The 18,811-nt window shown below is 34.6% G+C and overlaps 1 protein-coding gene across 2 annotated transcripts in view; it reads right to left on the bottom strand.

The window, feature by feature from the left end:
- Positions 1 to 18,811, bottom strand: part of LOC118183673 (carbonic anhydrase-related protein 10-like) — a 1,099,923-nt gene that overhangs the window by 404,169 nt on the left and 676,943 nt on the right. The gene's annotated exons all lie outside the window — the stretch shown is intronic.

The raw sequence follows: 18,811 nt of genomic DNA, 5'->3' as shown, positions 1-18,811 counted from the left end.
ACTTCTAAATTAATATTTGTTCGGCGTGTTATTGTATCTTAATTATAGACCAATGGCAGAATTGGATCTTCTAAAATACAAAGGCTGTTCGCACATTTTTTAGACGATTTTGGTAAGCGGTAATAAAACATTGCTTGCTGCAAAAGAAGTAATTGCAGTTATACTATGTTTTTAAAAGTCAAAATTATCGTCTGTGGCTTGAAAGTTTTGTTTTTATTCAAAATGGCGAATTTAACAAAGCAGTGGTTAGAAGGCTGCATTTACGCTTTAAAAAAAACGTCAAATTGGAGCCTCAAGTGGAACAAAAATTCCAAACAAGTATCTAAGGAAAAAACGGACATTTTAGACTATTGCAAAGGTACCTTGTTTAATGTTAAAAGAAAATCCCCCTAGTCAAAGGACAGTTGAAAAATCATTAAAATGCTCGATGTCCACTGTAAACAAAATGATAAACGTTGATTTAAATCTTAAGAAAGCGAAAAAACGCAATGTGCATCGTCTTCTTCCAAAGCATATCGCTCAACGCAGGACACGCTGCAGAATTCTATATGAGAAACACTTATCCAAAGAAAAATGGAAAACTACTGTCACAATAGATGAAGCATGGTTGTTATTAAATGATTGTAACGAAAAAAGAGAGCCATTTATTATCATAAAAGAAGAGACAAAAATTTAAGTACATGGTTCAAAGAATCGAAAGAAAGTTTTTCTAAGGGATTCATGATTGTTGCTGTTTTTTCTTATAATGGCAAGTTAAAAATAGAGAGAGTGCAAAAAAAATGTCAAGATCAACTCCAAATACTATCAGGAACATATTTTATCGCCAATTTTTCTGAATGAAATACCATCGCTTTACCCACAGTGCCATCCATCTGTGAGACTCCATCAGGACAAAGCTAGCAGTCACACATCAAAATCCACTGTAAATTTCCTAAAAGAAATGGAACAAAAAACTGGTATCAAAGCTAATATCCTTCATTGATATCCTTACTAAATCTCCCGATGTGTCATCTATGGATTTTTGTGCTTTCGGACTTCTAAAAACTGCATTATCCAAACGTTGTCCCCAAACCCTAAAAGGACTCTGGAAAGCTGTTCGGGAGGAATTGGATAGAATATCTCTTCTGCCACTTCAAAAGGCATTATTATCCTGGAAACTGCGGTGTCGAAAGATAGTTCAGAATAAGGGATGTCAAATAGAACATTTAAAACACAAGAATTTTATGTAATTTAGTTTTGTGAATACAATATACGTCGTTTAAAAAATGTGTGAACAGCCTTTGTATACTTATTCCTGCCCTTTTCTCCCAAGAATTGAGTGCTACATTTGCCTCACAACATTCGTTAAGGATGCAGGGACAGACGGTTGTGAAGATATATGTTTCTGCTCTTCGTGTCAGTGGTTCGATGATCCTTTGGCTTAGAGCATGACACAGTAGGATGTCCTAAAGAACATTTATTTCTGTCGTTGTTTTTCAAGAATTGAATGCTACAATCTGCTTAATAGCCTTTCGCTAAAAATACAGAGAACGATGGTTGTGAAGATACGTGTTCGCAGACTTCGTGTCAATGGATCAATGGGTCCTTTAGCTCAAATCATGACACAATGGGATGTTTTGAAATACAATTATTTCTGTCTTTGTTTTTCAAGGACTGAGTGCTACATCTGTCTCAAAACATTCGTTAAGAATAGAGAGATAGGTGGCTGTGAAGATATGTGTTTGCGTTCTTTTTGTCAGTGGATGAGTGGTTCTTTGGTTCACAGTGTGACACAATACGATCTCCTAAGGTATGTTTGTTCTCAAGGATTGCGTGCTATATCTGCCTCAGAGCCATTCTTTAAGAATGGACAGAAAAGTGGTTGTGAAGATATGTTTTTGCGTCGTTTGTGTCGATGGTTCAATGATTCGTTTGCTCAATACGCAAAGCAGTATATCCCCTAAGGTATGTTTATACCTCGTTACAACCTTTTGTTAAGAAGATACCGAAAGGCGGTTGTGTAGTACATAAAAGTAAAGGTGCTTTTATAATATTGTACTAGCTTAAACAGGATCGATTTATCTATTAATAACTTTACAATTAGTAGTTTGAGAAATTCTGGGAAAAGTTTGAAGAAAACAAAACAATTTCTGTCAAATTTATCCATAAAGTTCGCTATATCCGATTTTTACGCTTTCAAAAGTTAGTTGTAGCCGTACTAAATGACATTAAGTTTACATAAAAGTCAATGGACCAAACGGTTTGCATTATTTATAGGAGTTCATTATAATCCCGGTTCGCTATAGCGAGGTTTAATTATAGTTTAAAATTAGATTTTTTTCCTAACGGCAGATTGTGAACAATTATAAATGTAACCCAGTCCATTAATCTATACAAGGCCGGATGTGGTGGTCTCTTTATTATGGAGGCACCTAATAGGTGGGCTGCCACCATCGTCTTTCCTGTCAAGGGACAGACAGTTACAACCATGCCTTCTCCGGGATTCGAACCCAGGCCTTCGGCATTGCAGTCAGCTTCCCTGACCACTATATAGATTAGGCGGCTGTTTAAAATTAGGTATATCAGAAAAAATCTGAAAGGGTTCAGATTTTAAAGATCTCTCCAAAAGGCTCCCTTAAGGTTGGTTTATGAGTTGGGATTATCGACAAAGGAGACCCAGTTGGAATAGGGAACATTTTATAGGATATAAAATAAATATGCATTTAGACTAACATAAGAAATCATTTTTATTTTCTGTATATTAAACGTGCAAATATGTGTAATACAATTCTATTAAAATATTTAATATTTTTTTAATTAGACATAGCATGAATTAGATGCTTTTTTTATTTAAATCAATCACATTAAAATGTAAAAATTAATATCTGTAATAATAACAATTGTTGCTGTAAATTAGTTTAGTCTGTTTGTTAATTAATAACAGACTTATTAAATAAGAAAGAATAATATATTACGTTCTTCTGAATGGCAAACAGACTCAAATGGAAAATGAAACAGCACTTTAAAGTTAAAAACCGTATTTGAAAAATGACAAAATACATAACGTAATTCTATAAAAATGTGTAATGTTTTTAATTAGATATATTTTGAACTAAGCGCACTTTTATTTAACGGAATCTGATTCAAAAATTAAAATTGTTGTTCTTGAAGTGCATCTATGGCTTTTAATAGCTTGTAACAGAATGGCGTGAGTCATTCGATAAACGGAGCACCTGCTCTAGGTCACGTGATGCAAGACTCGTCCAAATATATCCATTCATTTCCTGCTTACAGGTCATGTGATTAAATGAACTTTCGTTAGGATATCAACTCTCTTCGCGCGAGAGGTGCTGTTGAACGTACTGCTGAGCGAATAATCGTTTAAGTTCGTGTGACAAGAAACAAAAAGATGGAAGTGTAAATAACCCTTTATTATTCAAATAAGATTTAACAGAACTCCGTCTTGGAGAGTACAATAAAAGCCGACACTTGGGCTTTAACTTAACAGGCTAAGAAGTAAACTAAAACTAATTTAAACTAAAGAGATATACAGCCGAAGCTATCAAGATTCTAACCGAGTTGGCTCCTTAACGCTAATTGACTGTGAAGCTATCAAGGGCCTGGGTACGGCCGAGCGTAATAACAGCTTTGCGAGAGAGTAGCTAAAAAGGCAGACGAGCGCAAATCAGAAACTCTGATTCTCTCTCTAACTCAGGAAGTAGAACTTCGCGGTTAAATACCGCTCTTCCTCATTATGTATTCAGAGTGATTCTAAAACTAAGTTCTGGCCGGAAGTAGTAAGTTGAAGTTAAGAATTTGACAGGAAAGGAATTTAAAAATTAACTGGTTATAAAATGAACATAATCCTTACACAACAATAAATTGGTGTTCGTCATACTTCATTGTCTTAGTTATTAACTTCATTGTCTGACGCGTTTCAGTTATCCTGAGGGATGAAAATGTTATGAGATTAGTTTATTCGTCAATAACAGATAAACTAAATCTCAGAGCTAGATGTTTTGCGTTTTACCGAATGTCAACAGACTCGAATGAAAAGTGAAACAACGCATTAACGTGAAACAACATAAAATCGGGTTTCGAGACTAATCACTCTTTTGGACTAACAAATTCTGCAATTCTTAAGCATATAAGATGAAATAAATATATAAGGTAGTTTTTCCGCCTTCGTGGCATACCTTCGTGGTGTGGTGGTCTACACGTTGGGCGCGTAATCCAGAGGTTCGTGGTTCGGTTCCCGGAGAAGGCATTGCTCATTTTTCATCTCTCCGGCTTTCAATTAACCTATTGTCTCTACAAATGTGCACAGGATATTGTCTTTATAAACGTATTAATAGACGAAAATGTACAACAAATAAAGTAACTGAGAAAGTAAAAGTGAACAATTTAGTAAAAAATAAACTAAATCAGAAAAACAGTTGAATAGTAGTGAAAATTATAACCTCACAAAAACATGTAAAGCTTAAACACAATCAAACTGATAAATTCGAAAGCTGATCATGAATTACTTTTTCGTCTGCGGAATGGCATCAGAGATTTTTATTTTCAGTTTACTGGGAGTTTTAATTTTAATTCTAAAATAGTTTTTGGAAGAGACGACAAAGTAATAGCTTTTATCATTTAATGACAAAACGTAAAATAAATAATAACTTTTCTAATTTGATGATTCTAAATTCCACTGGAGTGTACAAAACATTTTAATGAGGTAATAAATTTAATTAAGCTTATGCAACGTTAGCATTCAAAAATGGATTTTAAATTCTGAAGTTAGTAGTTTAAAAAAAAAAAAAAAAAAGAGAATTAACATTGCTAAAAGCCCTTACGGAGATACAATATATAAACTAAAGATTTTCTTGTCATTCTAGATTACTATAACAATAAATAAAACAGTTTTGATTTATTGTCTATTGGGCTAAAAATCTTCCGTAAAACCCCTCGACAAGAAGTACAATAGCCCTGAGGGAGTATGAGAAGAATTTTTCCCCATGACATATCTTTTTAGTTCATATTTCTGTGGGAATTCGAAGCTCTGGACTTAAAAATCAAGGGAGGAAAAAGGGTCTTCGACTTTCAGGCATTTATTTCGAGTGAGCCGTCAGACGATACGAGTGAGTTACGGTAAAATAAGTTTAAAAAAAATCCTGCTTTTTTATTTTCCCTTTAAGGCGAAAATACAAATAAAAGCAAGGGGAAAGAAAGTGGCAGTGTGAAAAATAAAAGTCAAAAGTGAGGGGAATGGAGTGAATTAGTGGAAAATCCGGTAGGAGCGACGTTCGGACATTTGTCGACAGTTCTCTTTTCGACCCTTTTCGCTTTTTTCTGCAGCTATTTCTTTTTTTTCCCTAAGAAGAGAGAAAAAGTCACATGGAAGAACCGGAATCCTACAGTGCTATAATGGACCGTGAGTCAGAAGGAAAATGGTATAAGGTTATTTATCAGTTTATAAGGTATTTGCTACATTTAGAAGAAACTAAAATGTTTTGAATTAAAACGTAATTGGTTTTGAAATCGACATCAAAACCTTTCTTTGCTTGACAAGTGCCGAGACACGGAAATAACTGTAAATTTATTGCATTTTAAATAACCCTGAGTAATAATATCAAATGCAATAAACTGTAAATTTATTGCATTTGAAATGCAATGTAAATTTAAATTATTACTGTAAATTTATTGCCCTGAATATAATTTGAAATAACAATAAACTGTAAATTTATTGCATTTGAAAATTGGCAGAACAATGTTAATGCAAAGTTTTAAGTAACAAGTGCTTCAGAATTAAATCTTTTGTGGAGTGAAACGTTGAAAACTTAATACTGCTGTCGACTAATCCAATATAAAGCGAATCCTATGGAAGTGAAGTCTCCTATATTCGGTTCAGTTATTGTGTGTAACATCTTCTTATAAGTTATCTGTTCTTCCCTTGCTTTGAGTTCGGTTTATTTTGGGATATACTGTATTATCAATTGGAGGAATTTACAGTGCATGACATTTGTAGCGCCATCTGTTGACTAAGTTCGCCAATATTCGGTGGAAATTAAGACATGAAGTTTTCCAGTTGACCTTGTAGAGTCATCATTATTATTTCGGAAGCAGGAGAGATGAAACATATGCACGCCTTCGCCGGCTATCGGACCAAGGACCTCTGGAATATGCGCCATGCAAGAAGGCAGGAGAAATATCTTATAACCTTAACGAAGCTGGTCTTGTATATTTGTCATGAAATGAAAGAATATAGTTTCCAAAGGAGATAATTATTTGATACGAAGAAGCAGTTAATTTTACAAAGAAGTTATGAGAATTTGTGGTTTTCTGTGTTTGGCAGACTCAATTTTTAAATCGGGGTAAATTCGTGTATGAGTCACATGCTGCAACACATTAAGGGGACTCATACAACTTAAAACCAGCAAGACCTGTGAATATGTGACTGTTGCAAGAATAGGGATAACTTATTTATTTTAAAAGCAATTACTTCCAACTTTTTACAGCTGACTACATAATATAGCTGCTTTCTGAAATAGTAATCAAAAAGTTTGTGTTGCCACAAATATTTTAATAATTTAATCCGGTTTGAGACAAAATGTTTCGTCATGTTTCCACCTTGCGCGTACAGTTTAAAACATTCTGTTGCATAATTTAATTCCATATTTAATATATAACTTTTATAACATCTGGAAACTACTGTGGACCTAAAATTTTAAAAAATCCATTTTTATTTTATTTTGAGTTGAGTTTATAAAATATATTTTATTAAAAAAAATCTGTAATATTTTCGTCCATAAAATTTTTCAATATTAAAATATTCGTCAGATTTTTGGTTCAGTTAGAAAATAGTGCCCATATAAAGAATTCCATCCAATTTCAAGGATGTATCATTAGCCATTTTTAAAATATCATGCGCACAAGGTGGAAACACGGCGAAATATTTTGTCACAAAGAGGATTAATTTACAAAAATAATTGTGGCAACACAAACTTTCTGGTTACTAGTTTCAAAAGCAGCTATATTACGCAGTCAGCTGTAAAAGGTTGGAAGTAATTGCTTTTAAAATAAATAAAATATCCCAATTCTTGCAACAGTCGCATATTCGAAGATCATAAGGAGTTTAAGGTTTATGAGCCCCTTTAAGGACAGATTTAGGTTGTTTTGAACACCTGAACATTTGCCCATGTCGTTTTTTATATCTAGCTCCTTTTCAACTCGTACAGCCTCTTCGAAACTATCATCTGTTCAACAAGTATAGAATTTCCATAACTGGTATCTGTGCATAACTACAGCCTGGAAATTTAAGGCGGTTGCTAGATCTCCCTGTTCGTGATCTAGGAGCGTGTCGTCATCCCCAAGAAGCACTATTTTTTCCTCCACCTTATTTGAGACTGTATTTCAAATCAGCTTTCTTTCATGTGCGTTTCATGAATGGAAAAATTAATTTCAATTTCCAATTCAGATTTCCTCTCAAGTATGGCCTAACTATTTGTAAATGCACTAACTACATTACGAGTGGGATCTTATAATATGACTTAATACACTCTTAGACAAAACAAAAACCGACGCACGAAGAAGAAGTTATCCGATTGGGTCGAAATTGGGTAGAAGTGATGTACATATACAGAAAAACGAATGGTTACAGTTTGAGAAAAATTGGATGATTTATTGAAGTGATAGAGCTTCACAAAGTGAAAAAGTCAGTAACGTGTTTGTCCATCTCTGGCCCTTATTGCAAGCAGTTATTCGGCTTGGCATCGATTGATAGAGGTTGCGGATGTCCTCCTGAGGGATATCGTGCCAAATTCTCTCCAACTGGCGCTTTAGGTCATCAACATCTCGAGCTGGTTGGAGAGCCCTGCCCATAAAGCTCCAAACGTGCTCAACAGGAGAGAGAGATATCCGTCGAATTTGCTGACCAAGGCAATGTTCGGCAAGCACTACGGCAAGCAGTAGAAACATGTGCAGTGTGGGGGCAGGCATTATCGTGCTGAAATGTAAGCCCAGGGTGGCGTGACATGAAGGACAACACAACGGGCATTAGAACTTCGTTAACGTACCTCTGTGCTGTAAGGTTGCGACGGATGACAACCAATGAAATGAAATCGTACCCAAACCATCAGTCCTGGTTGTCGGCCTGCCTGCCGGAAGACAGTCAGGTTGGTATCACACCGCTGCCCGGGCCGTCTCCAGACTCGCCTTCGCTGGTCATCGGGGCTCAGTTCAAAGCGAGACTCCTCACTAAAGACTATTCCACTCCAGTAAGTGACATTACAGTGCGAATGAGCCTGACACCGCTGCAAACGGGCTTGACGTTGTATAGAGGTCAATGGTAGTCGGCACAAGGGGCGCCGTGGCCTTAGCCTCCTTTCTGTGAGCCGTCTATGAATGGTCTTTGCGGTCACTGAAGTACTAGTTGGACGTACAATCAATGATAATGATGCATCTGGGGCTGCGAGTACCGCTCCGACGATTGCTCGGTTTTCACGTTCTGTCGTTTCTCTAGGCCTACCGCTTCCTTCTTGACGCTGTGTGCGGCCATGGTTCAGCCTTTCCTGCCAACATCGTTTAATAGTGGCATCGCTCCTGCTTAAATGTCGAGCTATTCGCCGATAAGACCAACCGGCTTCTTTGAGTCCAACTACACGACCTCTCTCAAATTCGGACATCTGCGCACCTGTAACCTGCGAGGCATAGTTACTGTTTACGAGAGTACACGGAAGGAAATTAGTAAAGAATTTATGACCCGGAATCGTAATTTCTCCTGTTAAATATCTTGCCAGTTGCGCAGATCAGATGCGCTGTAGCGACAACCGTTCATTCATTGGCAGCCAAAATGTAAAATTTTGCATTTTCCGTCGAAACCTGTATGCATATCAATTTGTGTCCAATTTGCTTTATATCTTCTCGGTGCGTCGTGGAGCGTCGTTTTTTTTTTTTTTTTTTTTTTTTTTTTTTTTTTTTTTTTGTCTAAGAGTGTATGTTGCCAAGAATTTTTCTTAAATGCATAGCTACGTTTTGGAATTAAACATCTTGGTTATTAACTTTATTTCAAATTATTAATATTTGAATTACATTTGTATCTTTCAGGTGTTTAATATTTCGGTACTTTACTACGTATACTGACATGCCCCCCAGCCGGATTTTGATCCCATTCTTTCCAGTTCTTAATAGAATCCCAGCTTTGGCCTGACATGTAAACGTACTTAAAGAAATTTTCCTCTACACGAGGTAGAATTGAAGAAACATTAAAAAAAAGCTCGTTGCCTATTTACTGAAGTCCGGTGAGTCTGCGAAATGTGCATGCTGCTCACGTGAACGTCAACGACGAATCAGGAGAAGCAGGAAATGGGGGTGGAGCTTACCGACAACTTCGTGTAGAGAAAACAAAAGTATGAGAACACAACAGCAAAAGAAAAGAAAATATGAACATATAAACAATATTTACAAAGATAAACTGTTCGTAAAAATTGTAAGAACAATGGGAATCATTTGTATCTTGCAGGCTGTCTTTTCATGGACGCTATTCAGTTTGCAGGTGCAGTGTCGAGGTAAAATTTGAACTATACAATTAAAATTCAAAACGCTACAAGAATATTTACAAAATATAAAGTGAACCTTCAAAATGATCGTAAAATCATGGCCTATTTGTAGGAGCCAATAGATAATCACTTAGTGTCGTAAGTCAAAATAAAAAAGTTTTCTTCAGCGTCTAGTCAGAGTCAGATGTCCTCTTGTGCTCTCATTGGCTGGCTAGAAAATAGCAAATTAGCAGCAAATGGCTGGAGAAACCTATCCTCCTCGAGTATCTCATTCCAGAGTATCTGCAAAGTTGGCGGATTATTTCAAGTGCACAATTCAAGAGCTTGTCTTTTATTGGGGAAGTAAAATACTTAATCAATTCTATTTTGAGAACCGTACTTGGGGTTCTATTACGAATGCAGTAAATAATGTGTTTAAAATTGTTAACGTCTTTGTATTTGTTTATTTGATTTATAATTAATGCTGGATATAAAGAGAGTACGCATTTATGTTCTTAAAGTTGTGTGTATATGGCAGTTCGTAATATTTCCTTTTAAAATTTATTTTGTTGGTACTCATTAATTTTGTTCCCTACAATATTACACATCATTAGAAATTTGAGTATATAAACCTAACTCAGTGCGACAGCTGAGGTTTAGGATTATAATAGCTAGACTTAGAAGACAGATCTTAAATTTTCTTAAATCCGAATCTTAGAAGATTCTCGTATTTATTGAATCTTCCAGATAAGATTAATAATAAAAAGAAATCTAAGAAAGTATTCCTTACAATCTTTCCCTTAATTATAATAAAACCTTTCTTAAGAATTAAAAGTTATTAATTAACTCATATACGGCTGAGTCGACCGAAATACCCGTACATTCAGACAATGGCGGATTGTAGAATGCCAGCGTTCATTTTCTACCTAGTGCTTTCCCCCACCACGGCAATGCTTAGCTCATTGTTTAAATGGCATGCCAGTCATTCTTTTGAACCAATCAAAGTAACTCTCTTATTTGAATGCATCTTTTTCCTCTCCTTTGTTTTTCATCAACGTTTAGCTATTGATGCTGGCATTTGCAATCTTGTCTTAAGAAAAAAACCGTGCACAGTTAGTGATACCGCACAAAGATCCCAAGAGTGAAGTAATCACTTCATTTAAGTAGGTTGCTGTTGATGCTGTAGCATTCTACTTGGCAGGGTGGGAAGGAAATCCATTCCAATTGAAATCCGTATATCCGAACGGTTCAGATGCTTGGGGGAAACAAATGTTGGTGTCTAGAGATGCGAAAGTGTTAAAGCAAAATTTAAAATCTCTGTTTAACGAAGAATAAGTCAAAAATATTGTGTTTGACAGTTATAATTGTGAAGAAATATAAACAGAATTTGGCAAATGAAGTGCATGATAAAAACTTTTTAACCTTTAGATTCATTTCATTTTTTAAAAGAGAAAAAAAGGATTATTAAGTAACAGTTCAAATATTTTACATTTTCACAAGATCTTTAAACCCGTGCAAGTGTGTGTGGCAAGGGAAGGATAATTCAACGAGTTCATGGTGCGTAAGGTTAAAAATAGCCACTAATCATTTTTAACAATTAAAATAAAATTTTAATTAAAAACAAAACATCTAATTTTGTTTACGCTTGAAAGTGGTGTTACACTATACAATATCACGACTGAAATGTTCTTGAGAATTTAAACCTGCATATAAGTGTTACTTTCCTAAGAGACAGTTAGAAGAATAAAAGATTTGCCCAATGCCAGCAAAGGCACCCTCAAGCAAAAAATAAAGAAAATAAAATTCGAAAAAAATAAAAGCAGAGAAAATTAGATACTTTCCGAGAAATTGATCCAAAAAATGCGAAAATTAAGTTCTATTTCTTTTCCATAAGGGACCTTTCCTTTTGATGGCATATCTCTTGAGGAATCTTGCGTTAAAGATTTCAGAAGATAGTAGTTTGTATTGTTTAAAGCAGCATCATCTGGAAAATGCCAGTCAATAAATTTTGAGATTTGTTAGAAAAATTCTATAATGGAAAATAAAATACTGTAGAAAAATTTAAGAAGAACTACTCAGAAAATACGAATTTTGAAAACTGGTGAAAGAACAATTTTTGCCCTGATTAGTAGTAAATTCGTTTTGCATTTTTAAGGACATTTTAAATAAAATTTCTCTGAGTTATTAAATTCTAAAAAAGAAGGATTTAAGTCGAATTTATAATAAATATGAAGAAATATTTGAAAAAATTTGCCAGATTACTTACAAGAGTTAATTTATTTTAAAATTATAAATTTATTATTTTAAAATTAATTATTATTTTGAAATTAATTTAATTTAAAATTTATGAAATTAATTTAATTTATTATTTTAAAATTTATGAAATTTATGAGATGCAACAAAATGGCGCAAGATAAATTTTGCAAAATTTAGTAGTGTTTACGTTAGTCTTTTTCTATATCAATACACGTTTGGAGGCGAATTTGCCAAAGATTATTTATTGCCGAAGTATTTAAAACATCATACCTATACAATTTCCGATAGACAGTCTAGCGCGCTGGAGATAAAAATGTTTCATTCCTTACTGCTTGTTGCCACTGCTCGCTTTGAAATCGTTGTGTTTCTTAGGCAAAAATTCGTTAAAGTTTAAAAATTATGGAACAAATAATAAAAGTTGCACATAAGTTGCTTCCAGTTGCACATATTCGGGGAGAGGAAGGACAACGTTATTTAAATTTTGACGGTTCTAGATATCACTGTATTTTTACAATATGAGAAAAATAAATAAATTCATGCGGATTCTTCATTATTTAATTTCTTGAAATATAATACAAGGCGATAATATTTGGTCACAATAATTTGAAAAGTGCTAAGCAGTTTATAGTTATTCAACGAAAAGTTCCATTTGAAGACTGATAATGTCCCACTAAACTTGAAGGATCTTGAAGTAAATGACGTAACATGTAATTATGCTGTGCACGCACATTTTCAATCTTTCTAATCTGACGTTTATAGTGAAACTAAGGTGTACTTTTAAACAGCAAGATTAAAAAAATTCAGCTCGTTTAAATTTTGATTAATGTATTGCATATAATATATTATAAAAAACCGGAATGCAGAAATCCCGCCATTTTTGGATACATTAAAAATCTAATTAGAGAGAATTTTAAAGCTCAAAGTAAAAGGTTAAGCGCTGACTTTACAGTGATTTTATTTAATTATTTAAAAAACTACGTAAAAGAAGAAAATACAAATCACCTAATGCAAAATTGCATCTTTAACGAGAAATTCAAAAACGTGTACAAATTTGCAACGCATACAAATTGGAGAAATGCCCAGTTTAAAATTTAACTTGCGTTAACTAATATAATTAACAAATGAAAAAGTCATATCTAACATAAGCTAAGTGAAACCAAATGAATTAAACGCAAATAACTGAAACTTACTTGTTTTCGTGTCGACTTTTTTACAATAGTTTCATTAAGTAATTATTCAAAAATCCAGTTAATTACAAAAATGATTAACGTTTTATGAATGGAGCAGTTATTTTTTCTTACAATGTAATAACCGAGAAAACTGTCTGCAGCGTTTTTTAAATTGCTGAGAATATAGGATTTCGCGAAGTTAGAAGAGTACGTTAGGTTATCTGAGTATATAACAAAGCATACGAGGGCTGTATACTTAAGGAGAGGGAGACCTTCTGGAGACCGTTTTTAAAGAAGCTGATTCGTATTAATATTACACAGGCAGAAAAGCATGTAATGGACGGAATGGAAATAAATGGAATAAATAAAGGATTGGAAACAATATTATTTAATTATAGGTATGTCTTTGTGTCATTAATAAAAATATCCAGTAAAAATGGTAGTTTGATTTCTTTATTGTTCATAGTTATTTACATACCTACATGAATTTGTAATAAAATCTTTCACAAGATGTCGGACGACGAACTGCAGAAAATTGTTGCAGCTTGTTTCTGTCATTTTTATTTCATTGTACGAAGTAAATTAAGTATTGTAATCGCGAAAAATTTCGAGCATCATATTTGAATCAAATTGTCCATTTTTACCACGCTCTAATCCATATGAACGATGTTTTTGGGTGACATCTGTACGTAAGGGTAGAATAAAAGAATCGTTTTCCCAAAGCGGATTGAGAAATCGATTTAAAAAAAAAAGTATATTATTAATGTTATTTACGTGTTCCGCCCTAAGGCACAACATGAAAGAGAGGGATGCCTTGGTGGAGGACTTTCTAAGAGAACCTGTCTCGCATTAACACGTTACACATGGGGAAAACAACGAAAATGCCCATGCGGTCAGCCCGTTCGCGGAATTCGAACCTCGGTCCTAACTACCAGTTTTCAAGGACTCTACGGCTCAGCCATGCGTGGGCCTTAACGTGGATAAGAGGATAATTTTTTTCGTGACATCTGTACGTACGTACGTACGTACGTATGTATGTATCTCGCATAACTCAAAAACGAGTAGCCTCAGAAAGTTGAAATTTTATATATGGGATTGCTATAACATGTAGTTGTGCCCCTCCCTTTTCGGTTGCAATCAGCCGTACCAAATATATATATATATATATATATATAATTTATTTTCTAGTAGATTATTGAATGTATGTTATCTCCTTAGAAAATAAAGTAGTTACATTAGAATTCTATTGTAATAATTTTGCTCGTTCGCATATTTATAATTGAATTAGGTAATACGAGAGCGTAGAGAAAATTGAAAAATTAAAAAAATAATATAAGCGAAAATGCAACACACAGATATATATATATATATATATGTAATGATTTTAGAAGCGTAGATGAAAGCAGTGAACTCTCAAACAGCTTACGGTACTGGGTAGATGACTGAGAATACCGTAGTGGCTTGAAGGTGGCAGAGTGGAAAGCATGATGACGCAATTTAGCACAACATATCTTGAAAAGTAACAATCTTTATTTTTTCCATGCATATCAAACAATCCTTTTTCAGACAAGATATTTCTTAATAATATTTGAATAGAATAACTACCATTTTGAACTACCATACGACTACGAATAGAATACTACACGAATAGAATACTACTACGAATAGAATACTACTATACGAAATAGAATAACTACCATTTTGAACTACCATACGACTACGAATAGAATACTACACGAATAGAATACTACTACGAATAGAATACTACTATACGAAATAGAATAACTACCATTTTGAACTACCATATAACTACCATACGACGTCATCTTAAGTAAGTAAGCGGCAGAAGCATGGATGGAAAGCATCTTACCAGCAGGAGAGCTAACGCGAAAAAGAGGAAAGGTTATAGTACTTTAATAGGAAGAAGGCTGGGAGTGGGGAAGTTTCAGTTCACAGTTTCGGTTTAGAATTAATTTGATTGGACAAGAGGTATCTGCATTAAAAAGGTACGTAAGATAGAAAAGTCTGGAACCTGTGAGAAGAGATGAATTTAGGGGTAGATCATCAAATTTAGAATGTTAATTTTGAGGTCATCAATTATATTTTGAAACAGCTATCATATTTTGTTATATCTTAAATATATATGTTGTGTGTGCAACATAAAAAAAATATGAAAGCAAACTTATAACTGTAATTAGCTATAACCACTTTTTTTTTTTTAAATTTAATTTGGGAACTTAATCTCTCTGTCTTTAAGATAGCGTTATAAATCTAAACTGAAAATCTGTTATTCAAATTAATCATGCGATCCTACGTAACGCTTAATGCAGATACCTCTTGCGAAATCACTAAATAATTGTAAACCAAAACTTTTTAAATCGAACTGATACTTTTGACTCCGTCCCTTCTTCCTCTGAATTGTCACGAGACTTTCGCTTTCCTCCTGAAAAGAAGCTTTATGGCTATCTTCTTTGTTCACTGAATACGTGCTGAACTAACTAAAATGTAGGGTGCATACGACGCCCGTCCATGTGTTAACCGTATGTATATTTTGAATACAGAATTGCTTTCCTCAATAATAAAATTATCTTGATCCGGCCATGTCTGTCTTGCTAAGTTTCTCCGCTAGGCTTCTATTACGTCACCACCAAGTTCAAATCATTCATATCATGACGTATATATTTATTTGTGTGTGTGTACACACTCTGTTACTCAGCTCGGTGAGCTCAGTTTCGTACTCTTATATGTTGCTATTTGTGTATTTTTTGCTTTAAAATTGATTGAATAAGATTTTTCTTATGTTCCGTTTAAGGCTTTATTCCTTTAGTTAATCTATATAGAAGAGATGTAGAATTATCAAGAATTTAAAAGTTTTAGTGTTGCTAACCCTAACGGAGTCGCCATTTGTTTGCATTTGAAACTCTTAGTAAATTAAGTCTGTTTACGCACCAACTTCAGTGTCTTTTTGCCGAGTGAGACCAAAAGTATATTTCAATTTTGTGCACCGAAAAATCTGTATGTGATCTGTACGTGTTGCTAACCTTAACGGAGTCACCATTTGTTTACATTTGAAACTCTTAGAATAGTAAATTAAGTCTGTTTACGCACCAACTTCAGTGTCTTTTTGTCGAGTGGGACCAAAAGTATATTTCAATTTTGTGCACCGAAAAATCTGCATGTGATCTGTATGTGTTGCTAACCCTAACGGAGTCGCCATTTGTTTACATTTGAAACTCTTAGAATAGTAAATTAAGTCTGTTTACGCACCAACTTCAGTGTCTTTTTGCCGAGTGGGACCAAAAGTATATTTCAATTTTGTGCACTGAAAAATCTGTATGTCATCTGTATGTGTTGCTAACCCTGACGGAGTCGCCGTTTGTTTACATTTGAAACTCTTAGAATAGTAAATTAAGTCTTTACGCACCAACTTCAGCGTCTTTTTGCTGAGTGGGACCAAAAGTATATTTCAATTTTGTGCTCCGAAAAATCTGTATGTGATCTGTATGTGTTGCTAACCTTAACGGAGTCTCCATTTGTTTACATTTGAAAGTCTGAGAATAGTAAATTAAGTCTGTTTACGCACCAACTTCAGTGTCTTTTTGCCGAGTGGGACCAAAAGTATATTTCAATTTTGTGCACTGAAAAATCTGTATGTCATCTGTATGTGTTGCTAACCCTGACGGAGTCGCCGTTTGTTTACATTTGAAACTCTTAGAATAGTAAATTAAGTCTTTACGCACCAACTTCAGCGTCTTTTTGCTGAGTGGGACCAAAAGTATATTTCAATTTTGTGCACCGAAAAATCTGTATGTGATCTGTATGTGTTGCTAACCTTAACGGAGTCTCCATTTGTTTACATTTGAAAGTCTGAGAATAGTAAATTAAGTCTGTTTACGCACCAACTTCAGTGTCTTTTTGCCGAGTGGGACCAAAAGTATATTTCAATTTTGTGCACTGAAAAATCTGTATGTCATCTGTATGTGTTGCTAACCCTGACGGAGTCGCCGTTTGTTTACATTTGAAACTCTTAGAATAGTAAACTAAGTCTGTTTACGCACCAACTTCAGTGTCTTTTTCCGAGAGGGACCAAAAGTATATTTTCAATTTTGTGCACCCAAAAATCTGTATGTGATCTGTATGTGTTACTAACTCTAACGGAGTCGCCATTTGTTTACATTTCAAACTCTTAGAATAGTAAATTAAGTCTGTTTAAGAACCAACTTCAGTGTCGTTTTGCCGAGTGAGACCCAAAGTATATTTTCAATTTTGTGCACTGAAATATCTGTGTGATCTGCATGTGTTGCTAACCCTAACGGAGTCGCCATTTGTTTACATTTGAAACTCTTAGAATAGTAAATTAAGTCTGTTTACGCACCAACTTCAGTGTCTTTTTGTCGAGTGGGACCAAAAGTATATTTCAATTTTGTGCACCGAAAAATCTGCATGTGATCTGTATGTGTTGCTAACCCTAACGGAGTCGCCATTTGTTTACATTTGAAACTCTTAGAATAGTAAATTAAGTCTTTACGCACCAACTTCAGCGTCTTTTTGCTTAGTGGGACCAAAAGTATATTTCAATTTTGTGCACCGAAAAATCTGTATGTGATCTGTATGTGTTGCTAACCTTAACGGAGTCTCCATTTGTTTACATTTGAAAGTCTGAGAATAGTAAATTAAGTCTTTACGCACCAACTTCAGCGTCTTTTTGCTGAGTGGGACCAAAAGTATATTTCAATTTTGTGCACCGAAAAATCTGTATGTGATCTGTATGTGTTGCTAACCTTAACGGAGTCTCCATTTGTTTACATTTGAAAGTCTGAGAATAGTAAACTAAGTCTGTTTACGCACCAACTTCAGTGTCTTTTGCCGAGAGGAACCAAAAGTATATTTTCAATTTTGTGCACCCAAAAATCTGTATGTGATCTGTATGTGTTACTAACTCTAACGGAGTCGCCATTTGTTTACATTTCAAACTCTTAGAATAGTAAATTAAGTCTGTTTAAGAACCAACTTCAGTGTCGTTTTGCCGAGTGAGACCCAAAGTATATTTTCAATTTTGTGCACCGCAATATCTGTGTGATCTGCATGTGTTGCTAACCCTAACGGAGTCGCCATTTGTTTACATTTGAAACTCTTAGAATAGTAAATTAAGTCTGTTTACGCACCAACTTCAGTGTCTTTTTGTCGAGTGGGACCAAAAGTATATTTCAATTTTGTGCACCGAAAAATCTGCATGTGATCTGTATGTGTTGCTAACCCTAACGGAGTCGCCATTTGTTTACATTTGAAACTCTTAGAATAGTAAATTAAGTCTTTACGCACCAACTTCAGCGTCTTTTTGCTGAGTGGGACCAAAAGTATATTTCAATTTTGTGCACCGAAAAATCTGTATGTGATCTGTATGTGTTGCTAACCTTAACGGAGTCTCCATTTGTTTACATTTGAAAGTCTGAGAATAGTAAATTAAGTCTGTTTACGCACCAACTTCAGTGTCTTTTTGCCGAGTGGGACCAAAAGTATATTTCAATTTTGTGCACTGAAAAATCTGCATGTCATCAGTATGTGTTGCTAACCCTGACGGAGTCGCCGTTTGTTTACATTTGAAACTCTTAGAATAGTAAACTAAGTCTGTTTACGCACCAACTTCAGTGTCTTTTGCCGAGAGGGACCAAAAGTATATTTTCAATTTTGTGCACCCAAAAATCTGTATGTGATCTGTATGTGTTACTAACTCTAACGGAGTCGCCATTTGTTTACATTTCAAACTCTTAGAATAGTAAATTAAGTCTGTTTAACAACCAACTTCAGTGTCTTTTTGCAGAGTGAGACCAAAAATATATATCAATTTTGTGCACCGAAAAATCTGTATGTGATCCGTACGTGTTG

The sequence above is a fragment of the Stegodyphus dumicola genome, chromosome 11, assembly GCF_044657685.1.
Source record: "Stegodyphus dumicola isolate Sdum_Otavi_A_Nest chromosome 11, ASM4465768v1".
In the NCBI taxonomy this organism is placed as follows: Eukaryota; Metazoa; Arthropoda; class Arachnida; order Araneae; family Eresidae; genus Stegodyphus; species Stegodyphus dumicola.
The sequence above is the reverse complement of the archived record's forward strand: the minus strand, read 5'-3'. Positions and strand labels throughout refer to the sequence as shown.